Source organism: Scyliorhinus canicula, chromosome 3, assembly GCF_902713615.1.
Source record: "Scyliorhinus canicula chromosome 3, sScyCan1.1, whole genome shotgun sequence".
In the NCBI taxonomy this organism is placed as follows: Eukaryota; Metazoa; Chordata; class Chondrichthyes; order Carcharhiniformes; family Scyliorhinidae; genus Scyliorhinus; species Scyliorhinus canicula.
The window spans coordinates 167,201,386-167,228,222 of NC_052148.1; the positions used below are offsets into that span (position 1 = coordinate 167,201,386).

The following is a 26,837-nucleotide window of genomic DNA, read 5'->3' on the forward strand; positions in this document are numbered from 1 at the left end:
GGCCTCCAGGCGCAGGGGCGGGAGTGGGAGGGTTGCCATTCCAGGCAGCGACAACCCTTTTCAGGTATTTGGGAGTGTAGGTGGCACGGGACTTGGCACAAATTTGTAAGCTTAATTTCACGAGCCTGGTGGGAAGGGTGAAGGAGGACTTGGTGCATTTGGATAGTCTCCCCTTGTCGCTGGCAGGCCGGGTGCAGGCAGTAAAGATGAACATTCTGCCACGGTTCCAGGTCAGGGGGAGGGGGTTGTCCCTTCTGAATTTGTTACACTATTACTGGGCGGTGAATGCAGAGAAGGTGCGGGGCTAGGATAGAGAGAGACGGAGGCTTTGTGGTTGCGATGGAGGCGGGTTCTTGTAAAGGGTCGGGGTTGCAGGTGCTGGCAATGGCACCACTACTGTTTGTTGCAGGAACGTACTTGGGTAGTCCTGTGGTGGTAGCCACGTTGACGATTTGGAGGCAATTCCGACAGCGGTTTAAGTTGAGGGCAGAATCGAGGGCGATGACGATAAGAGGGAACCATAGGTTGGAGCCAAGGAGGATGGATGCGAGTTTCCAGGGAGGGGAGGAGAAAGGGGTGAAAGAGATGTCGGATCTGTTTTTGATGGGGTGGTTTGCAAGCTTGGCGAAGTTGGGGGTGAAGTTTGGGCTCCAACGTGAGGAGGGCTTCAGGTATATGTAGGTGCTTAACTTTGCAAGAAAAGTCTTCCCGAATTTTCCGGTGGCACCGTCATCCTTGTTGCTGGCGATGCTGTTGGTGGGGTGGGGTCATTTTGTTGATTTACAGTTGGATCATGGAAGAGGATAAGATGTCCATGGAAAGGATTACAGTCAAGTGGGAGGAAGAGTTTGGGATGGTGTTGAAGGAGGGATTGTGGTGCCACGGGTCAATGCCTCAACCTCGTGTGCGAGGATGGGGTTGATTCAATTAAAAGTGGTGTACAGGGTGCACTTAATGAAGGTGAGGACGAGCCGGCTGTTTAAGGGGATGGAGGATAGCTGCAAACTGTGTGGAATTGCCCAGCAAATCCATATGCTCTGCTCCTGCTCGAAGTTAGAGAAATTTTGGGGGTCGTTTTTCAGCATCGTGTCTGAGGTTCTACACGTGGATTTGGAGCCAAGTCCCCTTGAGGCCATATTCGGGGTATCAGACCTGCTGCAGTAGCAGACGGGAGCGGGGACAGATGTTTTAGCCTTTGCCTCGTTGATCACTCGCAAGTGGGTTCTGTTAGGTTAGAGGTCAGCTTTTCCCCCCCTGTGCATCGGCGTGGCTGGGGGATCTAATAGAGTTCCTGTATTTGGAGACGGTGACATTTGCTGAGAGGGGTAGATGAGGAGTTCCACAAGAGATGGGGTTTGTTTTTCTTACACTTTGGGGCTCTGGTTGCTATCAAGGGGTGGGGGTTGTGTTTTAAAACATTGAAAATCTGAATAAAAATATTTTTCAAATAAAAACAATTGAATTTAATTCACAAACGGGTGGCACAGTAGCATAGCGGCGCTGAGGTCCCAGGATCGATCCCGGCCCCGGGTAAACTGTCCTCGTGGAGTTTGCACATTCTCCCTGTGTGTCTCACCCCCACAACCCAAAGACATGCAGGGTAAGTGGATTGGCCACGCTAAATTTGGCAAAACAAAAATTGGGTACTATAAATTTTTTAAAACAAGAACTTCATTCAAAAGCATCAAATATACATAGGGTCTCTTTATGTAGGATGAATTGTTATTGTTTGTGTCAGAGCCGAGAGTCAATAGGGGGGTTTACTGGAGCTGCTCCGAGTGGGTCCTTTTCGGGTAACACTAAATTGGACAAAAGCAAATATTTTGTGGTTTCCTGATCAGGGATTCCGTAGGACGGCGATCCACTTTAGATATCTGGGGTGTGGTGGTTGGCGACGTTGAAGATCTGGAGGCAGATGAGGCAGCACTAAGTTGTTGTGGGAACCATAGGTTTGAGCCAGGGAAGTGGGATGGGAGTTTTCAGAGATGGGAGTTAGGGTATTAAAGGATTTGTTTCTGTGAGGCCATTTTGCGAGACTGGAGGAGTTGGGGGGAGCAGTATGGGTTGGGGGCAGGGGCGGTATTTAGATATCTACAGGTCAGAGATTTTGCCAGGAAGGAGGTTCAGATATTGCCCGATAGCACCAGCCCCCACATTGCTGGAGATATTGACGACAGGGGGAAACGGAGAGGGAGGTGGTGCTGGCGATCTTGCGGAGGATTCTGGGGGAGGACAAAGTATCATTGGAGGGGATTAAAGTGAAGTGGGAGAAAGAGTTGGGGGAGGGTATGAAAGAAGGGCTGTAGCGTGAGGTGCTCCGGAGGGCAAATGCCTCAACCACGTGCGCAAGGCTGGGGCTGATACAGTTGAAGGTGGTGTATAGGGCACACCTCATGAGGGCGAGGATGAGCTGACTCTTTGAGGGGGTGGAGGATGTGTGTGAGCACTGTGAGGAGAGCTCCATAAACCATGTCCACATGTTTTGCCCTGTCCGCAATTGGAGGGGTATTGGAGGGAGGTCTTTAAGGTCATCTCAGGCTCGGTGCATGTGAGGTTCGAACCAGCCGCCCTGGAAGCCACATTCAGAGTATCAGACCAGCCTGGGCTGGAGGCGGGTGCGGAGGCAGAATTCTTGGCCTTCACCTCGCTGATTGCCCGAAGGCAGGTCCTGTTGGGGTGGTCAGCCTCTCCGCCCTGTGCCTCAGCGTGGCCTGCTGGAATTAAACGTTCGAGAAGGTGAAGTTTCAGCTGAGGGGAAGTTTGGAAGGGTTCTACAATTCATGGGCATTATTTATCTTGCAGTTTCAAGAATTGGAGGTCATCGAACATTGGGGGGGGGGTGGCTGGTGGTTGAGTGCATTGTTTATTGTTTACCATGTACGGGATGACCCCACCTTTCATCAAACCCCCCTGAAGAGCCCCTTAACTCATACTCTATCTTCTCTAATTGCAGGAAGTCGTACAGGTCACCCAGCCATGCTGCTACCCCCCGGTGGCGATGCCGACTGCCATTCCAGAAATATTTGCCGCCATGCAATCAGAGAGGCGAAGGCCAAGACATCGGCCTTCCTCCTCTCCATGAGCTCCGGCTTCTCTGAAACCCCAAATATCGCAACCTAAGGGTCCGGGTCCACCTCCTCCTCCACTATCCTGGCTAAGACTGTGAACACTCCAACCCAGAATCTTCCCAATTTTTCACAACCCTAAAACATGTGTGCATGATTCGCTGGCCCCCACCCACACTAGATAGTGAAATGTCATGGCTGGATCAGATCTATGAAATTTAAAGATGAACCAACGTATAGATTTTTTTTACATCAGCCTCTTTATTTAACTCTTCAGGACACGCGACAATGCAGAATCGCCGAGCAGAAACTTTTTGCCAAGTTCCACACGAGTACAGCCTCAACCGGCACCTTGGATTCATGTTGCATTACATTCATCCCCCACCATCTGGCCTGGGCTTGCAAAATCCTACCAACTGTCACAGCTTGAGACAATTTAACCTCTTTAACCTGTGATTACCACTCTCTCTGGATCTGTAAAGACTTAATTACCTGTAAAGGCTCGCATTCAAAGTATCATCTTGTATCTTTGTCTACATATGTGTTTCTGGAACCTACCTCTTCATTCACCCAAAGAAGGAGCAGTGCTCCGAAAGTTACTGATTCGAAACAACCCGTTGGGCTTTAACCTGGTGTTGTAAGACTTCTTACTGTGCCCACCCCAGTCCAATGCCAGCATCTCCACATCATTTATTTAACTCAACCAATCTTTGGCAAACAGAAAATAAATGCACTCGGCTGCTTCTATGGTCATCCAAGCATCCTTTAGCATGCTAACTTTTGCCCACTAAGCAATGTATTATGCTTGAATCAGAAATTCAGCACAGCCACAGAAACTGGAAGTAGTGTGGTACATCAGAATTCTTCATTTCTACATACTAAATTGCTAATGCATGTGTTTTTTCCCCCCATTGAATTAATTCTAACTGGGTATCACAGCATTGTGACAGCGAATCTCCTGACTTACTTAAACCAGTGATCAAAGAATATAAGCACAATACTAGCACATCTCAAAAAGGTTAGAAGTTACACAAGGTTCTTCTTTTACTTCTGCACAATAAAGTCAACATTCAGAACACACTCAAAACTGCACTTTCAGCTGAAAACGAAGGAGGAAGCTATTTGTTGTAGCTGATGGTGTAATTGTGTCAACGGTTTTCTGATGTCACCCATAAGCAATTCCACTAAGTTGTCAAAAAAGGCACACATTTAATTCATTTTCAAGGGGTGGATGTACAAAGGGAAGAGGTAAAATGATTTTGTGTTTTTACTTCCATCTCCCTGACAGATCCCCTTAGTGCAACTCCATATTTAGCTGCTTGCAGCAGCCTGTGGGAACGGTCTCCAGTTCCAGATTTCCCCATCATAAAGAGGCAGGTCTCCCCAGGAGACCACCACATAAGTAATTGCATAAATTGACCCTGCGCACTTGACACTCTTGTGGCATGCTACAGTGCTGATGAACAACTATGCTTAAAAAAATAGATTGTAGATTACTAAAAACTGCAAGACCGCCATCACAGCCAGTGGTGCCAGGATTGCATCTTTACAAGGCACTTCTCCAAACCTCACTCCTCCTTTGAAGATTTACAATCACCCCAACAAACCCAACTGATTATTTGGAGGATATACAATGCTCATTTTGCTTACAATGCAAATTTTGCTTACTAAAATGTAATATTTTTGTTGTTGATGACACTAAAATAGGCTGTACTGAAAGCAGTGTAGACGGAAGCATAAAATTACTAAGAGATATTGGTGGATTAGGTGAATGGGCAAAACTATGACAAATGGATGACAATGTAGGCAAATGTGGAATTGCAGGGCAGCACGGTGGCACAGTGGCTAGCCGAGTCGCCTGCGGCGCCGAGGACCCGGGTTCGAATCCCAGACCTGGGTCACTGTCCGTGTGGAGTTTGCACATTCTCCCCGTGTCTGCGTGGGTTTCGCTCCCACAACCCAAAAGATGTGCAGGATAGGTGGATTAGCCATGCTAAATTGCCCCTTAATTGGAAAAAAATAAAAAATAATTGAGTACTCTAAATTTATTTTATAAAATGTGGAATTGCTCATTTTGAGCATATACAGGATATTTTCAAGATAGTAACAGTGTGGTCCAAAGAGACCTTGGGAGCCAGGTGCACAAATTATTAAAATGTCAAGAACAGAAAATGATAAATAAAAGAATGGAATGCTGGGGTTAATATCTAGAGGACTAGAATACAAGGGGGTAGACATCATGTTTCGGTTATATAAAGCCCTGTTTTTTTTTTAATTTAAAGGGCCCAATTGTTTTCCCAATTAAGGGGCAATTTGGCATTGCCAATCCACCTACCACGCAGACACGGGGAGAATATCCAAAGTCCATACGGAATGTGACCCAGACTGGGATCAAACCCAGATCCTCAGCACCATGAGGCAGCAGTACTAAGCACTGCACCACCGTGCCGCCCTACAAAGCCATTGCTGGAGCATAGCTAGAAAGGATATATTGGCCTTGGGAGGGATTGCAGCAAAGATTTAACAGAATGATACCTCAACTCCCAAGAGTTACATTAGGAGGAGATTACACAAACTTGGGGTTGTATACACTGGAATATACAAACTTATTGGGTGACTTAATCAAAGTTTGAAATAATAAGGGGAATGGATAAGTAGATCAAGAGAAATTATTTCTGCTGGTTGGGAGTTTAGGACTAGGTTGATTCTATTTAAACAGTTTATATTTTAAATTGGAGGTTCAGAGATTTTTCTAAACAAAGAGAGTTGAGACATGGACAAAGTTAGGTATATGGGGTTAGGCCACAGATCAGCCATAATCTCATCGAGTGATGGAAAAGGCACAAGAGGCTAAATGGCTTAGTCCTGTTCCCTATAGTACTGAACGCAAGTGAAGTTTAAAATTGAACAATTATGGAAGGACCCATTATTACTCAGGAAAAAGTATACTCTTACTTCCTTTGAAGAACAACTGCCTGTCCTCTCAGATATATTTTGACAAGTAAAAGAACTGCAAAATAAAAGGGAAATGTATGCATACTTAAAGTGGTAAATCAGGTGTTCAATTGAAACACAAAATCCCTGATTCAAGAGGTAAGATTCTACCAATAGGTTGGAGGCTACCATAAAAGATGCAGCGATCCTTCTCCTATTTTATCAATAAAGAATAAGACCCAAACTAACCGAACTTCCATACACAAGAGAGGTCCAAGAATATTGAATATCATTGCTCCAATTTTAATTAGGAAGTCTTAGGTTGATTTCCATTCTGTACCTGATCTCAGCAGAGACAAAGGCATTAAGAGACTCAGTGACCCTGGGTTAGCGGAAAGGTGGAGGAAAACAAAGATTCCCACTCTTTTTGGAAGGTTGCGTGTGTGGATGACTGCAATGTACCTAAATGTACCTGTGGTTCACACACCAAGAATACATGATGCTCAAGGTGGTAAAAGTTGACATGAAGTGATCAGAAGCAAACAATTGTAAAAGAAAGAATTCCAATTATAAAGCACCTTTTATGACTTCAGGGTGTCCAAAGCACTTGACATTCAGTAATACTGTAATCGTGTAGATAATGTTTGCAACATTAGAAATGCAGCTATTTGTTTACAGTAGTCCCACAAGCAGCAAAATCATCAAATAGTCTTTTTTAAAATAAATTTTAGAGTACCCAATTATTTTTTTTCCCCAATTAAGAGGCAATTTAGTGTGGCCAGTCCACCTACCCTGCACAGGCATGGGGAGAATGTGCAAACTCCAGATGGACAGTGACCCAGGGCCAGGATCGAACCCAGGTACTCAATACTGTGAGGCAGCAGTGCTAACCACTGCACCACCATGCTGCCCGATAGAGGTAGTGGTTATACAGTGATGCACAGTACTTTGTTCAGTATCAAGATTCACTGTTTCCCTCCCACCTTCCTTTTTTTTTATAAATTTAGATTACCCAATTATTTTTTCCAATTAAGGGGCAATTTAGCGTGGCCAATCCACCTACTCTGCACATTTTTGGGTTGTGGGGGCGAAACCCACGCAGACACGGGGAGAATGTGCAAACTCCACACGGACAGTGACCCAGAGCCGGGATCGAACCTGGGACCTCAGCGCCGTGAGGCGGTTGTGCTAACCACTAGGCCACCGTGCTGCCCTCCCTCCCACCTTCCTTGGGGAAAAAAGGATTTTAAGCTTTCGAAGATTGTTGCAACCAACTTTCATTGAATTGCAACATTCACTGTGCCCTTCATCCCGAGAAATGCATGTGCTTAGCCAGTGCAGGCATCTTGGGCAAATGGCCTCCTTCCACGCTGTAACATTTCTGTGATTAATAGCATCTTCCACGGCCACAGGACATCTTTGCAGACAATGAAGTACTTCTGAAGTAGAGTCACTGTCCAGATGCAGTAGCACTGCAAGCTCCCATAAACAGTAATCTGATAACCACCAGATTAGTGTGTTTTGGAGCTGTTGACTGAGGGGTAAACATTGACAAAGACACTGGGGATAACTCCCCTGCCCTTCTTTGAAATAGTGCCATGGGACATTTTCGGTCCGCCTGAGGGAGCAGACAGGCCTGTCTCGTCTTGGGGACAACACAGCCGACAGTGCCGGTTCCAGAGAAGCACTCCAGTCCACAACTTCCGAACTGCATAGTCATTTGGATAATGCATCCCAACCCCGACCTGCCTGCTCACAGCTAGAGATCAATCAAATTATTTGGAAAACAGGGGCGATCAGGCCAATATCCATGCCTGAACCCAGGGAATAGGAATGATCCAGAACTGCGTCCACTTGTACACATAGAGATTCGGTACAGACAGGTCAGAGACAGGAGAGTTAGAGCCACGGTAAAATGGTGACATATTGTATACAATGAGTAAACCCACTGGTTACATTAACGAAAAAGATACATTGAAACCAGAGACAGACCGGGGGAGTCAAGGAGCAGAGATTATCGCTCACGCAGAGTTGGGCCCGTTAGAAACAAGTGGAGAAATTAGTTAAGTTTTAGGAACCAGACAGCAGTGAAGTGAAAACAAAAATCCCATTCCGTACAGAGCGGGCGCAACCCGCGGCCCGCCTGCTGATTTCCTGCGGTTACCCCTCTCCTCAGCTGGGAGGGATTTAACCGGGTACCGAGGCCCAGAGCTGAGGAGGAGGCTTCCACACAGCAGCCCACCCCCTGCCACTTACCTCCGGCTCCGTTCTGTCGGTGTCCACAACGCGGCTCCGCCTGTCGCTCCCGGGCCGCCGCCGCCGGTGCCACAAGTCCACGTCTCCACCAACGTGGCAGCCAAAGCAGATTGGACCGACACAGCAACACTTCCGCTTCCTTGGACTGCAGAGTCCGCCCAGCATCGCTGCATCACACAGTGAGTGAGGCGGCAATCATGCAGCAGAGGAACCAACACACCCAGTCATTCACTGGGTACAAAGAAGTGCAACAAGCCAGTAGCAGAGCAATCGCATACAGGAACAATCCTCCAGTACACCGAGCAATGCAATGAGTATATCTCCCTGTATCACAGTAAGAGAACAATCATACTGCCGTAGCAATGTCTCATCATGTAACAATGCTGACTAAATGGTTGCGTTTGAACAAATGCATAAAGGGATACAGCGCTAAGGAAAATATATCTGATGAAAGGCCATCGACCTGAAACATTAATTCTGTTTCTCTCTCCACAGATGCTGTCTGACCAACTGAGTAATTCCAGACTTTGGTGTTGTAAGGTTACTTTTGCCAATGCATCTTGTTGCTATGCAGCTGCTTTCTGTGAAATAACGAAATGACCCAGGCATAGCTCCTGTGTTCCTACTTCCTGCCATAAACAGTGACCTGACTTTAGTTGCAGACACTCTTGCTATGATGCTAAAAGACCAAAGGCCCAGACCACATTTGTTGGGGAGAGTTGGTGTTTTCACTGGGGCAGATCATTCTCAGTCCAGCTGACACATAAGAATAAACTAATTTGTACTACATTTAGGTTTAACTGCATCAGCAAACCACCTAAGCCGTTGGAAGAGCTTAACAACCTTATGGATCGTTTGTGGTAACTCTTGCTTGATACTGCTGATTAATTCCACGTGAACCCTACAGTGGGTGAGTTTTCCTGTTCATTCACAGCAGCAGAGGCCCCGCCTGGCGCAAAATAATCGCACCAAACTACAACCTACAGTTGTACATTAACCACAATGATAGGGAGAGAAGATGGAGACCAGGAGAACACTTTTGATGCTAATTTCAGGCCATAAAGTATTACCCAGACACAATATACGAGACTGGGTTGAGAAGATTGCACTAAACCTGTCTAATTTTCCTTCAATTACTGTAAAAGGAAAAAATATATGTAGTTTTTGTTAAGAATGTGTGATCCCTGGACTTTACACCTGGACTTTACAAGACGACCATACATCCCTTAAGGATAGACAGGCCTAAAGCAGTGAAAAAAAGAATTGTAGAATTTTGCAGCATAGAAGGCCTCCAACACATTGGTCCTGTGCCAGTTCTTTGAAAGAATTGTCAATTAATCCCACACCCTTGTTCTTTCACCATAGCCTTGCAACCTTTTTCTTTCAAGTACATATCAATTCCCTTTTAATAGGTATGACAGCACAGTGCTGGCACAATTAGGGCAATATGGTGGCACATTAGGTAGCACTACTGCCTCAAAGCGCCAGGGACCTGAGTTCAAATCCAACCTTGGGTGACTGTGGAATTTGCACATTCTTCAAGTGTGCGTGTGGGTTTCCTCCTGGTGCTCCGGTTTCCTACTACAATCCGGAGATGAGCAGGTTAGGTAGATTGGCCACACTAAATTGCCCCTTAGTGTCCAAAAATGTGCAGATTAGGTGGGGTTGTGGGGATAAGGCAGTGTAGTGGGCAGAGGTAGCATAGTCTTTCAGAGGTTGGTGCAGACTCGATGGGCTGAATGGCCTCCTCCTGCACTGTAGGGGTTCTATGATTGAATCTACTTCCACTGATCATAATAACTCACTATGTAAAAAGGATCTCCAAATCACTGCCCTCCAATTATCAACTCGCAGATCAGTGAAAAGAGTTTCCCCTTTCTACCAAATCTCCCCTGAACCTTCTCCAACCTCAGGAGAAAAGCTCCAGCTTCAATCACGTTGAATGATTGCCTTTCTCAAAATTATTTTGGAAGGATTCTGAATTAAGTCTACAGTTCCCACATTCAGTTAAATAAAGGCCGGATTGGATATCCTCATGAGTGAAACTACTTGGTGTACAGACAGAGATTCGATATTCAATTATCTGTCTGTATTGAGCTTATCTCAGTAGGGGAAGCAATTCGGGTATTATAATTGTCCTCACTGCCCCAAGGCCAATGAGGGAGAAAAATCCCTCAGAGATGTGTTATTAAGAGCCAGGATGCTCTTAATTGCTATCCAGTAACTCCAGTGCATGAGTAAGCTAGAATTTTCTCAGTTGAGATAGTTTCCACTGTTAAAAAGCCTGCTGATACTCAGGAGTTGCATTTCCATGACGGTTGTGCCAACAATCAATTCCAGTGAACAAACCCTCCCTGGCATTCCCAGAGTGCAGAAGTGAAATGGAACATACTTCAAGACTCCATTTACAACACAGAACTTTCAACATATGGGAAGCAAGAAAGAAAAAAATGATAACTGGTTTGAGGCTAACCACTGTTTTGGAACTTGTTATTGAAGCCAAGTGATCCGCTATCATTAATTACAAGAGAGATTCAGGTAAGAAGACTCTGAATGCACAAAGAACTGCTTGAAGTTCAACAGACTGCTAGGCGCTGTTCCAATAACTGCTGGTTACAACTTTGCCAGAATATGCAGATGTCCTCCAACATGGAAGATGGGATCAAAAAAGCAATAGGTCCAGCGGCAAAGAAAATTGCTCCATTGAAACAATGGCAGGGGAGGATATCGTTGACTGCAATAAACAAATGTAAAGATGGGCGGAACACTATCTTAGGTTGTAGTTGGAACACTACCTTGGGTTGTAGTCCAACAACAACTTATATTTATATAGCATCTTTAAAAAGGGGTTTCACAGGAGCATTGTAAAATAAAGAATGACAGCACTAAATTAGGAGATGTTCAGTCAGTCAGATAACCAAAAACTTGGTCAAAGAGATAGGTTTTAAGGAATGTCTTAAAGAAGGAAAGCACGATAGCGAGTCAGAGGGGTGTAGAGAGTATTCTGGAGCTTGGGGCCGAGGTAACTAAAGGCATGTAGAGCAATTATAATTTTGAATTCACAGTGGTTAGCACTGCTGCCTCTCAGCCCTGAGGACCCGAGTTTGATCCCGGCCCTGGGTCACTGTCCTTGTGGAGTTTACATTCTCCCCTTGCCTGCGTGGGTCTCACCCCCACAACACAAACATGTGCAGGATAGGTGAATTGGCCACACTAAATTGCCACTTAATTGGAAAAAAAAAAAGAATTGGGCACTTTAAATTAAAAAAAATAATAATAGGGGGTTGTGGGACTGGAGGAGATTACAGAAAAAGGGAAGGGGACAACCATCGAAGATTTTGAAAACAAGAATGAAAATGTTCAAGTCAAGATATTGTTTGACCAGGAGCCAAGCAAAGTTAGCAAGCACAGGGGTGATAGAATGGGACTTATAGAATCATAGAATTTAGAGTGAAGAAGGAGCTCATTCAGCCCATCGAGTTGGTACTGACTCTATGAAACAGCACCCTATCTAGGCCCACTCCCCCACCCTATCCCCGAAACCCCACCTGACCTTTGGACACTAAGGGGCAATTCAACATGGTCAATCCACCTAATCTGCACATCTTTGGACTGTGGGTGGAAACTGGAGCACTCGGAGGAAACCCACACAGACACGAGGAGAACATACAAACTCCATACAGACAGTAACCCAAGGCCAGAATTGAACGTGGGTCCCTGGTGCTGTGAGGCAGTAGTGCTAACCACTGTGCCACTGTACTGCCCACAAGTTGGTCATCCACTTCCCACAAGTTAAGACACAGACAGCTCAGTTTTGGAATTTGAATTAAATTTAAAAATCTGGAACATATAGCCGGCCTCAGTAATGTTGACCATGACAGCTATATTGATTGTTATGAGATCCCATCTGGTTCACTAATGCCCCTTTGACGAAATAAATCTGCCGTCCTCACCCAGCCTGACCTACATGTGACTCCAGATCCATAGCAATGGGTGAACAAGCCAGACATTGAAGGACAATTAGGGGTGGCCAACAATGCCTGTTTTGCCAACATACCAATGTTACGGAGGTGGAAGTAGGTGGTATGAATATGAGGTTGGAAGCTCACCTTGGGATCAAATGTGACACCAAGACTGTGAATACACTGGCTTAATCTCAGGTTATTTCCGGGGCCAGGGTGGAGTCGGCAGCTTGGGGAAGGAGCCTGCAGTGCAGACCAATAACAATGTCTTCCGAATATTTAATTAGAGGAAATATCTGCTCATTCAGCACTTAGCATCAGAAAAACAGTCTGATAATTTAGTAACTGTAAAAACACTGTCGCCAAGGAATCTCTAGACACCAGAAAGAGACTCCCTGTCATGGAGGAGCTAGATACTGAATCCCTGGTGGAGAAGCTTAGCAAAGCTATTGACTCACTTGCCATTGGCAAAGCTTCAGGTGATGATACTATACTGCATGAATTCAAGCTTGGGAAATTGTTACTCCTGCAGCATCTGCATGAACCTCTCTGTCTCGACTGGACAGAGGGGGTTAGTGCCTCAGGATGCAGGATGATGCAAAGATCGAGGCCGGAATTTTCCGGCTGTTCTTGCTGGCTAGATCTTCCATTCCCGCTGACGGCAAACCCCATGGGTTCCCCGGCGGCTGGGGGTGCATAGAACGGGAAACCCTGTTGACAGCGGCAGGATAAGAAGATCTTGCCACCACGAAACATGCCGCAGCGGGCACACTTTGACCTTGTACAAAAATAAGGGCACTGCAGCAATAACAGCAACTGTTCCTGCTGAGCATTGTGGAAAAAGTATTTGCCTTGTTTCTATTGCCACACTGCAGATCTTAGCTGAATGCATCTACCCCAAGTCCCAGCGGCTTTCAGAACTGAATGATCTTTTCAGTATGGTAGCTGCAAGAGAAATGCCATAATGGGCACCACTATATAATGCCTTCATTAATCTCACCAAGGTTTTGGTGCTTTTTAAAAATTCATTCAGGGATGTGGGCTTTGTTGACTAAGCCAACATTTATTGCCCATCCCTAATTGCCCTTGAGAAGGTGGTGGTGAGCTGCTTCTGAAACCACTGCAGTCCATGTGGTGTGGGTACATTCACTATGCTGTTAGGGAGGGATTTGCAGGATTTTGACCCAGAGACAGTGAAGGAACGGTGATATATTTCCAAGTAAGGATGGTGAGTGACATGGTGGGGAGCTTCCAGGTGATGCTGTTCCCATGTTTCTGCTGTCTGTGGTGATCTTTGTGAGAGGTTCCCAGGACGGAAGACGTAGTGATCACAAAGATACTTGAAGCTCTTTTTAAGAACTAAACTAATCTTACTTACGCCACGAAATTAGAGTTCGACACTTATTCCAAATAGTAAACACATATATAAGAATTAAACTACACTCACGAACACTATCTGTATCTGCTAACTATGACTATAATATCTTAACTAGCCCTAACTTCTTTTTTTTATTAGAAATTTAGAGTACCCAATTATTTTTTCCAATTAAGGGGCAATTTAGCATGGCCAATCCACCTACCCTGCACATCTTTGGGTTGTGGGTGTGAAACCCATGCAGACATGGGGAGAATGTGAAAATTTCACACGGACAGTGACCCAGGGCCAGGATTCCAACCCGGGTCCTCAGCGCTGTAGGCAGCAATACTTTTTTTTTTATTTTTCTGTTTTAAATTTAGAGTAGCCAATTCATTTTTTACAATTAAGGGACAATTTGGCGTGGCCAATCCACCTACCCTGCACATTTTTTTGGGTTGTGGGGGCGAAACTCACGCAAACACGGGGAGAATGAGCAAACTCCACACAGATAGTGACCCAGAGCCGGGATCGAACCTGGGACCTTGGCGCCGTGAGGCTGCAGGGCTAACCCTCTGTGCCACCGTGCTGCCTGTTGGCAGCAATACTAACCATTGTGCCACCGTGCTGCCCTCTGCAATACACTTCTAATCTTCTCTTCTTCAGCTCCAATCCACTCTCCCCCTGAAATCCAAGAGTAAGTGCAATATATAATACTGTCCCTTAGCTCCCTCTAGTGCCTAGGCTTAACATAACATTAACTCTTCACATGCTGTACATTTATATAATGTTACACTGTCCTTGTCTAACTGCCTCCATCTCCAGCAAATATAGCAAAGATCAGCCACACCAGGTGTTGTTTAAAAGTTGACCTCCAAGGCCAGCAAGCATTGTCTGAAGAGGTATACGGCTACTAGGAGTTATCTGCCAGTAATCCACATATTTGGCAATTTATGCCAAAGGCAATTGAGACAATGGTGTAGTGGTAATGTCACAGGCCTAGAAATCCAGAGACCAAGGCTAATGTTCTGAGGATAAAAACAAACTATTGCGGATCACAGATGGTGGAATCTGAAACCAAAACAAAATACTGGACAATCTCAGAAGGCCTGACAGCATCTGTGGGCCAAGAACGGAACTAACGTTTTGAGTCTGGATGACTGTCAAAGCTGGAGAGAACTAAAAATAGGGTGGGATTTATACTGTTGGGGGGGTTTGGTTCATGAAGCAGTGGAGCTGGATAGAGAGCCAGCTATAGGTGGAGATTTACAAAGATGTTATAATAATCTTTATTGTCACAATTAGTCTTACATTAACACGGCAATGAAGTTACTGTGAAAAGCCCCTTGTCGCCACATTCCGGCGCCTGTTTGGATACACAGGAGTTGTTGGGGACAAAAAGATAAAGGGAGTGTAAGTGGTAGTGATAATGACCAAGAAGTCATTAATCTGTGTGGCAAGATTTAACTCCAACTCAATCTGTAAGTTTGATAGGGCAGCATGGTGGCGCAGTAGTTAGTGCTGCTGCCTCACGGCGCCGAGGTCCCAGGTTCGATCCCAGCTCTGGGTCACTGTCTGTGTGGAGTTTGCACATTCTCCCCGTGTTTGCGTGGGTTTCAACCCCACAACCCAAAGATGTGCAGGGTAGGCAGATTGGACACGCTAAATTGCCCCTTAATTGGAAAAAATGAATTGGCTACTCTAAATTTACAACAACAAAAAAAAAGTTTGCGGATGATACAACTGTGGTGGGCCATTTCTCAAACAACGACGAATTAGACTACAGAAGGGAGATAAATTACTTGGTTGCATGGTGTACCAAAAACAACATCTCTCTAAATGTTGGAAAGACCAAGGAACTGATCATCGACTTCAGAAAGCGTAGCACAACACACACTCCCGTCTGCATCAATGGCTCCGAAGTGGAGATGGTCGATAGCTTTGAGTTCCTGAGGGTCACCATCACCAGGTGATGTCTGCCTGGTCTACTCACGTTGATGCAACAGCCAAGAAAGCCCAACAACATCCCTACTTCCTACGAAAGCTAAAGGAATTCGGCATGTCTGCATCGACTCTTACAAACTTCTACAGATGTGCCATTTTTAGATCTGAACTTTGGTTAGTGTATCTTACATGTCGCTGCACAATATACACTGCTCGTCAGATTATCAAACAGAGCTTCGTGTATGAAGTAAATTGCTTTTATTCAGTTTGAATTTCAGATACCTCTTCATCAGTATTTTTTACTTGCAATACAGAGTCTTTTTAAAGTTTGTTTTGTCCAAGTAAATACAGAGTACTGAGCTGAATTTAATACAAATCACAGCTCTAATGGTTCTTCTAATTGAATACAGAAAGTTGAAAATGAAACAAAATAGCTGTTCAAAGCGAAAGAGCAGAAAAAGTAGCTTCAGAGATTAAAGTAAGTCATTCCAGAATGGACTGTTCAAACCGGAAAGATTATTGCTGTCACTAATGTCTCTCCCCTTTCCGTCTGTGATTGGGTTAAAGTTCTTTAATAGTTAATTCAATTCGATATGTATTTGTTCATCAAATTTTTAATATGGGTTGATTTGAAATATGCCTTTCTTATGAATCTTATCCGTTGCTATGAAAACAGTTTCTGGGAGTGTTGCCCAAAATCTTTGACTTGGCCAAATGTGTCCTTGGTCTGTCTAGGTTTATTATCTTGATTATTCTCATGGGAAACAGCATCTCTCACTGTCTGGTATTTTACAAGAAGCCATTTTAAATCTTGGGCTGTTTATTCCTTTAATTTGTTATATACTAAAAGGTAGATTCTTTACTAAAAAGGTAGATTCTATCAGTCATAGAGAGCATCCTATCTGGCTGCATCACAGCTTGGTATGGCAACTGCTCGGTCCAAGATCGCAAGAAACTGCAGACTGTGGTGAACTCAGCCCAACGCATCACACAAGCTTGCCACCCTCACATTGATTCTGTATAAACCTCCCGCTGCCTCAGGAAGGCAGTCAGCATTATCAGAGCCCCCTTCCCACCCAGGCATTGCCTTCTTCCAAACCTTTCCATCAGGCAGAAGGTACAGAAGTCTGAAGTCCCACACATAAATAAATAATCTTTATTGTCACAAGTAGGCTTACATTAACACTGCAACAAAGTTACTGTGAAAAGCCCCTAGTCGCCACATTCCGGCACCTGTTCAGGTACACAGAGGGAGAACTTCATTGTAGTGTTAATGTATGCCTACTTGTGACACTAATAGAGATTATTATTAAGAGATCAGAATGTGTTATTACGAGAACAGGGGCAAGCAGTGTGTCAGTGGACAACTTGGAACAGGGAACAGATGGCCATAATGGGGTGGGGCAACAATGGTGAGGAGAAAACAGACTGAAGGAAGAAATTAAAATAAATTTTCCACAAGGAACTTCAGAGAGTCGTGAATACCGCCCAGTCCATCACATAAACCTGCCTCCCGTCCATGGATACCATTTACACAGATCTGTTGAGCTGCTTGCAGAAAAATACTTTTCACTGTACCTCGGACCATAAACAAATCCAAATCCAAAATTATATAAATAAAAATGAACCTTGGAATTCCTACAGTGCAAGGGCAGCACAGTGGTCAGTAATGCTGTCTCATGGGCAGCACGGTGGCACAGTGGTTAGCATTGTTGCTTACGGCACTGAGGACCCAGGTTCGAATCCCGGCCCTGGGTCACTGTCCGTGTGGAGTTTGCACATTCTCCCCGTGTCTGCGTGGGTTTCGCCCCCACAACCCAAAAAGATGTGCAGGATAGGTGGATTGGCCACACTAAATTGCCCCTTAATTGGAAAAAATAATTGGGTACGCTAAATTAAAAAAAAAAGTAATGCTGTCTCATGACGCTGAGGACTCGCGTTCGATCCTGGCCCCGGGTCACTGTCCGCGTGGAATTTGCACGTTCTCCGTGTCTGCGTGGGTCTCACCCCCACAACCCAAAAAGATGGGCAGGAGGTGGATTGGCCACAATAAATTGCCCTTTAATTGGAAAAAGAGAATTGGGTACTCTAAACTTACTTAAAAAAAATAATCCTACAGGACGCCTTTCAGCCCATCGGGTCTGCGTTAATTGCAGAGTCTGCACCAACCCCTGAAAGTGTACCCTATCCAGGCCCACTCCCCATAATCCCACCTAACCTGCACATCTTTGAACACTAAGGAGCAATTTAGCATGGCCAATCCACCATCCTGCACATCTTTGGACTGTGCGGGTGTTGCTCTATTAATAATGTTGGTGAACCAGAAGCCTTCCCTTATATGGTCAAATTACCACACAACCAGTTAGTTAGTTCAAAAGATTTTTTATTTACATACACAAGAGTCATCTCGACATGCAAACACAATATCTACTAAGAGTTAAACTACACCTATCAGCTACAATAACCTATACTTAACTTCAGGGCGACCGGCACTGTGCAAATGGATAAGGCCTTTATCTGGATTTCACTTGGCTGGTTCAAAGAAAGTGGCTCCCTCTCTACTAGGCTCATCCATCAGGTAGTGACCATTGGTCTTGAACTTGGCTAGCTGTTCCTGCTACGATTGGGTTGGCACAAGAGACAGAACACATGGCTGTGCTCTTTTATCCCTCTGGGATTTCGTGCTCTTTGGGGCGGTCCTTAACCTTGGACCCAATAGTTCGACAGGGCTCTGATCACCGTCTTTGATTTCGGCCAATAAAGGGGCGGGTGCCTTGGTGGCTGGGCAGGTCCTTAGCGGGTCATTGACCTTGGCAGTTGTGCTTTCTGAGTAAGGGGTGTGGTGCCGATCCTGGGAAAATGGGCTATTAAAATGCAAACGAGTGGGGGTTTTGATCAGGTCTGGTTACCTGTGTTTCAAATACAGATATGCTCTGTATCCTGGGTTGGCCATAATTCCCATGGTCCTTTGCAGGTGGCCATCTTAGATGGCTGATCTTGAAAAAGGATAAAGTGACCCATCATGGAATCTAACCTGGGACCCTGGCGCTGTGAAGCCACAGTGCTACCAGTGTCGGGGTAATATTTTAAAAGTTGTATATTTGCTAGATAATTCTTAATGTTAATTTTTTCTGGATAGAATTTTTTTTAAATTAAGGGATGAGCAATTAATGTTTTCTTGCCAGCAATGACACATCCCATGAATTAAAAAATGGTAATCTGTGGTCCCAGTAGGCCTGATAGGGAATTGCAAACCATTAATGAAAGCACCGTTTGATTTTTAAAAGCCAGCATACCTACCAAGCAACCCTTCAACTGCTAAATTTGCAGTTTCTCTGAATGTTATCAAAATTAATAAATACAAAATAGTGAATATTAGTGCAATATCAAAGTTCTCTGTCCCTGGTGACCAAATTTAATCCAAGCTCCACGCCCCCTGGCTTCCAGGTCAGCCAATATAGTCAGTGGAAATCTCAAGTACTTTTGCCATACCATCATTGCTCCTCCTTGCAACCTCAATCACCAAACTCCTTTTCCTCCCAACCAAGCAGTGTCTTGATATTAAGAACCTAATTTTCAAATTCTACCAGCCTCACTCACCCTTCCCTACCTCAAGTATCCTCCAGCCTTTCAACATCCATGCTTCTGACCCCACTTGTGGATTTTAATTACTCCACTGTTAGCTGCTCTGCCTTATATACTGGAATTGCCCTATTTAAATCCCTTCCCACTACTTTGATCACATTAAGAAGTCTTACACCAGGTTAAAGTCCAACATGTTCGTTTCAAACACTAGCTTTCGGAGCACTGCTTCTTCCTCAGGTTCACCAACAAACATGTTGGACTTTAACCTGGTGTTGTAAGACTTCTTACTGTGCTCACCCCAATCCAACGCCGGCATCTCCACATCACTACTTTGATGATTTGGTCTGACCAAATTCATGGTCAGTGACTCAGGCGTGGTAAGGATTTAATAGAATTTACAGTGCAGGAGGCCATTCGGCCCATCGAGTCTGCACCAGCTCTTGGAATGAGCACCCTACCCAAGTTCAACACCTCCACCCTATCCCCATAATCCCACCCAACACTAAGGTTCTGGTGTAGCACCTTCTGACTCACATGCAATCTTGTTTATGAGCATATGCACGCAGGTGCTTCCTCCCTCTGCTAGAAGCCATATTAATGGATGTTCCTTCCCTTTGTCAGATTCACTGGTTTGAATCAGTTGTGTTTACTGGAACCTCCCAAATGTGTTCAAGTAGTTAACGTTACTCAGGAGAATTAAGTGATTTCATTATAAATAGAGACAAAAGGGTGTGGCAGCATACACTTCATACGAGTAGGCGTACCACCAAGATGCCCGATGAGCTCAATTAGGCTGCCATAGCTCATCAAGCATGTGTGGAACTGCACCACGCAATTCGGGAATAAAACACCTGGTGCCCCACCAGGTTTGAAATGCATCGGAGGTTAATTAGCTACCAGTGAGGAAACTGTTGCAGTAGCATCAACCTTCTTGCTTCCTTGAACCGCATGTGTCAAAACTTGTTATAATTAAAGTGGAGGCAGCACAGTAGTTAGCACCGCTCGCTCATGGTACCAAGGACCCAGGTTCGATCCTGGCTTAGGGTCACTGTACACACGGAGTTTGCACATAGCTGCGTGAGTCTCACACCCACAATCCAAAAAGATGTGCACGGTAGGTGGATTGGCCGCACTAAATTGACCCATATTTGCTCAAAATTAAAGCAGGAACAAAATGCGTTTGGTAAGATTTGAAAGCAATGGCTTCATCGGCTTACCAGAAGTCCAGCAATGAATATATATCCCTTTTGAAATCATAGAGATTGTAAATTAGGCATATTTCTGCTAGAATAAAGCTGCAACTTTACCCAAACAGCTATAAAGATCAACTGAGATACCACATGCATTATTATGGTATGGTTGTGGAATCATCATTTGTACTGGCTTTTGTCCATTGGTACAAAATCAGCAAAAGTTTCGGAATGGGAACCTCGGGTGGAAATCTATAATTTAAAAAAACACTTCACAAGCAACAGTTGTATTAGTTTGCTGGATCAATTTATTTGTTTTTGATTCCTGGAGATCTTGCAACATTTTCCCAAGAGAAACAACGCATCTTCATTTGGTCCCAATAGTTAACTGCAACTGCCAGACGTGAATCAGATGATCAGTTCAAACGGAAAACAGTCTGTGGAGATGAAAATAAATCCGTGAGTTGTGAAAAAAATACTAAGTTTTAAAATACTTAAAATAAAAATACTTCAGTGGCTACCTATTCCACAAAGCTGCAACAGGAATGATCTTTACTCTCACTTGCTTATCTGAACTGCAGATTTCTATTTGGTTTGGCTTTTAAAAAAAAAGTTCCTATCATCAGATAAAACAAGTTCAGTCAAAACTGTAATGGTTACACTATCAAAAACATTCTGGACTGTACCCTCATTTTGATAGGTTTATAATCCTGCCCCTTTCAGGGTCAGCTGGGTAGTTAGTGACTGAATGTAATCAATGGGACAGTCGTGAACATCTCGATCACAATCACTCAAATAAGCTCCACCATGGGAAAAAAAACAATTACCTGGCCATCATCAGAAAAGGCTAGCGATGTGTACTGTTGCAGTACCCACTGGGGCACTGCTCTTGGTGCTGATAACTTCTAGGCAAAGCTCAACCACGATCTTCCCTTTAAATCCATCATCTTCTCTTTAAATCCCTTTGGGGAAAGAAATAATGAGTTTAACAGGCATAAAAACAAGATATAAGGATCATGTATTTCAAAAACTAGAATGTACAAATGAAAAGCCTGAAAACAAGGAAATAGGGGACTACAGAAATAAAATACAAAATTGTTGTGTTATTAACTACACCCAATTTTGTTCACTAAAAAGAGTAAATTAACCATTACACACATTTCCCATCCTCAAATATAATTAAATCAAAACACTCCAAACAGGAACTCAAAACGAATTTACCCAGACCCACCCAATTTTCTTGCCTCCGTCCTCAAAATTGCGATAATTACAACACTTCTAGATGCAATTAAGGGCAGAAAAGTGCCATTCAGAAATGTGGTTAGCTCAGGAACAGCCTCTGAAGTTTCAGCAGATATGATCTCAGAAAAGGCAAGAGACTCATCACAGCTAACAACATGTACTATTACATTTTATTTAATTTTTTATTATTTTATAAAGTGGGCAGTCTTCAAGAATTTGTATCAAAACGCACTCAACCCAAAATAATGAATGTAAATCTTATGGCAACAGTGGCCTACCCAAATCAAATTGCAGGGAACAGTAGCAAGTACCAGTAGCTGATGCAGTTAAAGCACAGCATTGTCAACAGCCTTGGCATCCAGGGTACCCCTCATTCAGATTCCACAGAAGTGCTTGACCATCCTACAAAATGAATAGTGAGCACACCATTACAATTAAGCTTAGCAGCAGATACAGCCATAAGGAAAATCAAGCTGCTCCAAACATCACAAAGATCTTTTTATTGCTGTTGCCACAGTGTTAATAAACATTTTTTTTACTTCAAGCCCAATTCATTTTTTCCAATTAAGGGGTAATTTAGCATGGCCAATCCACCTAGCCTGCACATCTTTGGGTTGTGAAGGCAAAACCCAAACACGGGGAGAATGTGCAAACTCCACATGGACAGTGACCCAGAGCCACGATTGAACCTGATGAGGCAACAGGGCTAACCCGTTGTGTCACCGTGCTGCACCATCTAGAACAGGGGTGGGCAAACTTTTCCGTGCAAGGGCCACATTCAGAAATTCACAATTTTAAAGGACCGCATAGCATATTAATTAATAGTCCCGGTTGTAACCAATTAGCGTGCGGCATATACCTCAGCGCTTCCCCCGGCGGCATCCTGCCTTTAGCCCTTTTTCTCTACTTTTCAAAAATGGCGCTTCGCCCGGTTATGATTCTGGGCACCTCATATTAGAACAGTACAGCACAGAACAGGCCCTTCGGCCCTCAATGTTGTGCCGAGCAATGATCACCCTACTCAAGTCAACGTATCCACCCTATACCAGTAACCCAACAGCCCCCCCCCCCATTAACCTTATATATTTTTTTAATGACTTGATGGGCCGCATAAAGACCTTTGGCGGCCCGCATGCGGGCCGTAGTTTGCCCACCCCGATCTAGAATAAACACGACATTAATGTGGACAACTCAAAAACAAAAGCACAATGTTGATATGCCTACAAATATCTGGCATGTCAATTCTGCACTATCCCTTATGGAGTGGTTATGACATTACTAGCTAAAAATCATTAAAGACAATGCAGTTTAAGTGCATACCTTTCCACCCAAGGCAAAGATCATCTAAAGATACTACTGCCGAATTCAAATTCCCAGCCTGTCCAATATGGTTAGTCTTTGCAGTTTGCAAGGCTCCAAACCTAGTGATTAGCAGAAAGAAAAAGAAACAAACACAAATTCAGCATGCCGAAGGAATAAAATGCGACAAGTTGTCTTCTAGTTGTGACTACATGTCCTCAGTTTTACAACATAATCACAGAAAATCATGATGTGAACAGCAGTGAAAACGTTCTCATCATCAGACATGTATAATCATAATTATTTTACACTTGCTTGCAAAAACTATTGCAAACACAAAAAGTAGAAATCACCCATGAGTGTAAATGAGTGACTGTACATCATTAGCTGTTGACAAAAAAAATAAAGCTACAACAGACTATAGACTCAAGTACTCACTTTTAAGAAAGGGTGGACAATCCCCATGTGGCTCCATATTCAGGAGTAGTGTATGAAAACAAGGACGCAACTGAAAGCATGTTTATTGCCGGTGTCAATCTCCCTAAAAATTTACAAGAGGTCAGTTTAGAAAATGTAGTTTCGATTAATATAGAAAGAATATTTATTTATCTATCAACACAGGAAACCCTCATATTTGCAGGACAAGTAGTCATCTCCTTACAAAAAGGATAACTCCGTTTGATGTGACCAAAGTTTAATCACTGGGTAACCTGAATTGTTTTCTACCAAGCATTTCCAGTAGATAGGCATTCAACAACCAGCTGTAGAAACCATTACTAGAAGCAGAGTGGTTTGTCTCCAATGACAATTGGAGCAGTTATGACATATAAAAAAGGCTAACATACATCTGCATGGTGTACTTACACTCCTAAAATGTGGACAGCTTGATCGGTCTGTCATGCAAGCCAGTTATCTGTAAAGGTTAAAGCTCAGAATATCTTTCGTGTGATCAACAAACGGCCAGGTACATCCTCCAGAACCTGGAGCCTAAAGTAAACGAATCACAAAAAAAACCAGTCATTTGAAACACCTAGGCTGAAGAATTCTCTGGCAAGCAAAATATAACCCCTCACATGCAAATTCTTTCTCCCCCCCCAGATTAGGTTTTTGCCAATATAAATATTGCATTGTAGTAATGCAGTTTGAAGTATTACACATAGTTAAATGTTAATAAATGTGTTGAGGTACTTGCTTCATTGATGAAATTCTATGCACCATTCATCAATACTGTCAAGTGTGCTTAATCTGGCATTTCAATCAGAAAAATGTTCAATTGGGGACGTACTGGTGGGTAAAAGGGGATTCCGCCATGTGTTTTTATTGGTCTGAGCATCTGTACACTCCCTTCATTTTCTACACAATGTTGATACCAGATCAGTTTTTTGCAAATGATGGGAGGCAGACATAGCTGATACCTTGCATGAAGCTAGGTGCTCTGTCCTATTCGCTCAATAGTTTTAGTGCTGCCACACAACCAAGAGACTTGCAGACTGTAGCTGGAGTCCACATGGCAGTAGGCAGACCAGGAGGAATTTCTTCAGCCAGAGGGTGATGAAGCTGTGGAAATCACTGCCCCAGAAAGCTGTGGAGGGAGGCCAAGCTGCTGAGTGTCTTTACGACAGAGATAGATAGGGAATCAGCGGTTATGGGTTCCAAACCTTGAAGAGAATGAAAAACATCCACCATAACAGAATGGCGCAGCAGATTCGCCAAGGTCGGACGGCCTAATTCTGCTCCCAGGATCCCTTACTGCTGCTGCTCACCCTGGCCAGGGCGGACACTGAGGCAAAGTATGGAGGTAAAACGCACAACCCGCCTGCAGGGGGCGCCTAGCAGCTGCACGTGGCAACAGGCCCAACTCGCGGCCCAGCGCGGCCGGGGAGCCCGCCGCCCCGGGGCCCAGCGCCGCCGCCGGGAGGAGCCCGCCGCTCAGCGCCGCCGCCGGCGAGGAGCCCACCGCCGCCGAAGAGGAACCCGCCGCCGCCGAAGAGGAACCTGCCGCCCCGGGCCCAGCGCCGCCGCCGGGGAAGGGCCCGCCGCTAACAGACTTTTAGCCCCGGCCTCCCCACGGTGCCGGAGGAACGGTTTCAACCGGAGCCTCCACGTCGCCCCAATCCCGGCCTCGAGCCCTCAGGACCGGCGCCCCGTTGCCCGGGACCTTACCTCGGCATGCGGACAGGATGATGTCCGGGAGCGCTGTGTGCCGCCGGCCCGGGCCTCGGCCCGTCATGTGGGTTACTCATGGTGCCGGATGGTCCCTGATTCTCAGCCAGGTCGATGCCGCCAACAGGGAGAAGAGGAAGTGCGGCGGCCCTCCCGCTCCAATTTATGGGGTTGGGCTGGAAGGGCGGGCTCTAAGCGGCTGAGTGACAGCTCACTGCCCGGGCCCCGCCCTCCCCCGCAGAGCCCCGCCCCCCGCAGAGCCCCGCAGAGCCCCGCCCCGCCCCCCGCTATTTGCAACCTTGGTGTCATATTTGATCCTGAGATGACCTTCGAACTTCATGTTCACGCCATTAATGACTGCCTATTTCCTCCCCCCCCCCCCTCCCCGCATCTCACCTCATCTGCTGCTAAAACTATCATCCTACCTCTAAAGTTGACTATTCCAAAACACTGGTGGCTGAACTCCCACATTCTACCGTCCATAAACTTGAGGTCACCCAAATCTCTAGTGTCCATCTCTGGGCAGCACAGTAGTATAGTGGTTAGCACTATGGCTTCACAGCACCAGGGTCCCAGGTTCGATTCCCGGCTTAGGTAACTGTGTGGAGTCTGCACATTCTCCATGTCTGCGTGGGTTTCCTCCAGGTGCTCCGGTTTCCTCCCACAAGTCTTGAAAAACGTGCTATTAGGTAATTTGGACATTATGAATTCTCCCTCTGTGCACCCGAACAGGCACCGGAATGTGTAACTTCATTGCAGGGTTAATGTAAGCCTACTTGTGACAATAAACATTATTATTATGTCCTTACTCATACCAAGTTCCATTCATTTTGAGCATTCTCATCCTTGTTTTTAAATCCCTCAATCTGTTAATCTATTTACCTTCAATATGATGTGATCTCTGCCTCAGTCAATAACAGGTCCAGCTGCATCTTGAAGGCATGCAGATATTCAGCAAAAACCTCAAAAATTGATTAGATATTCCAAATGCTCACTATTTTGAGAAAATTAGAAAAAACACCTATCCCTACTTTGATTTAATTTGAATGTATATACCCTGGTCCTCTTGAATTTATCAAACTGAAATAATTTATCAACAGTCACTCTATCCAACCCTTTCATTATTTCACAAAGGACACCACAAAGTCTCTAATGGTCCAAATTAAATAGGCCCAGCACTTTAAACTCATGAGTAACTAAGGAAGCTAGGAATCATTTTTAATGATGTCCTGTGAACTTTTTCCAGCATGTGATGGGACCAAAATGGTGCAAAGTACTCTAAGATAAAAGCAAAATATCTGACTGCATCTGTGGATAGAGAAGGGATCAAATGTTTCAAGTCTGGATGACTCTTTGTCAAAGCTAGAGTACTCTGGATGCAGTCTAACCAAGGACTATAATAAAATAATTATATCCTTTTACATCTAGTGATGACACAACCCAATACCATTTGAGTTGGCTGCAGATTCTCAACATTGGTTGTGAACTTTTGAGAGATTTGTGTGAAATACATCCAAGACACATTACTCTCAACCACTTTCATTATCATATAAATGGTACATATATTCTGTGTTGGTCCCGACTTTATGGATCACAGTGCATTTATCCAGATTAGATGCCATTTTTTCAGAAGACTGCACCCTCTACAGTTCCATATCAACTGCAAACTTACTGACCATAGCCCCAAAACTATGTCCAGGTCATTAATAAAAACACAGAACTGTAGTGGACTAGAGCGATCCCCGAAAACCTGGGGTGGGACAGTGGTATCACAATGTAACCTGCTTCCAGGCTGATGCACAATATCCACTATAACTCTTGTCTGCAGAATTAGAATAATTCC

At 44.6% G+C, this 26,837-nt stretch overlaps 1 protein-coding gene and 2 long non-coding RNA genes across 11 annotated transcripts in view; 1 reads left to right on the forward strand and 2 right to left on the reverse strand.

Moving 5' to 3' along the window:
- Nucleotides 1-8,414, reverse strand: part of sec31a (SEC31 homolog A, COPII coat complex component) — a 133,527-nt gene extending 125,113 nt beyond the window's left edge. For all 8 annotated transcript variants that reach the window (XM_038791674.1, XM_038791676.1, XM_038791679.1 and 5 more), the window contains exon 1: nucleotides 8,256-8,414. The gene's annotated coding sequence lies outside the window, so the exon portion shown is untranslated. The remainder of the gene's footprint in view (nucleotides 1-8,255) is intronic.
- A 37-nt stretch (nucleotides 8,415-8,451) lies between these two features.
- LOC119963093 lies at nucleotides 8,452-9,044 on the forward strand. Its single transcript, XR_005460028.1, has 2 exons — nucleotides 8,452-8,589; nucleotides 8,751-9,044. It is a non-coding gene; the product is annotated as an uncharacterized LOC119963093 (long non-coding RNA).
- Nucleotides 9,045-20,575: 11,531 nt separating this feature from the next.
- On the reverse strand, nucleotides 20,576-25,181 carry LOC119963094. 2 transcript variants are annotated; one of them, XR_005460030.1, is made up of 8 exons: nucleotides 24,995-25,142; nucleotides 24,247-24,489; nucleotides 23,696-23,818; nucleotides 23,270-23,372; nucleotides 22,853-22,953; nucleotides 21,811-21,934; nucleotides 21,118-21,252; nucleotides 20,576-20,727 (listed from the first exon to the last, which is right to left on the reverse strand). It is a non-coding gene; the product is annotated as an uncharacterized LOC119963094 (long non-coding RNA). The 2 variants fall into 2 exon arrangements; XR_005460029.1 differs by lacking the exon at nucleotides 24,247-24,489 and having other exon boundaries at nucleotides 24,995-25,181.
- Between the last annotated feature and the right edge of the window lie 1,656 nt (nucleotides 25,182-26,837).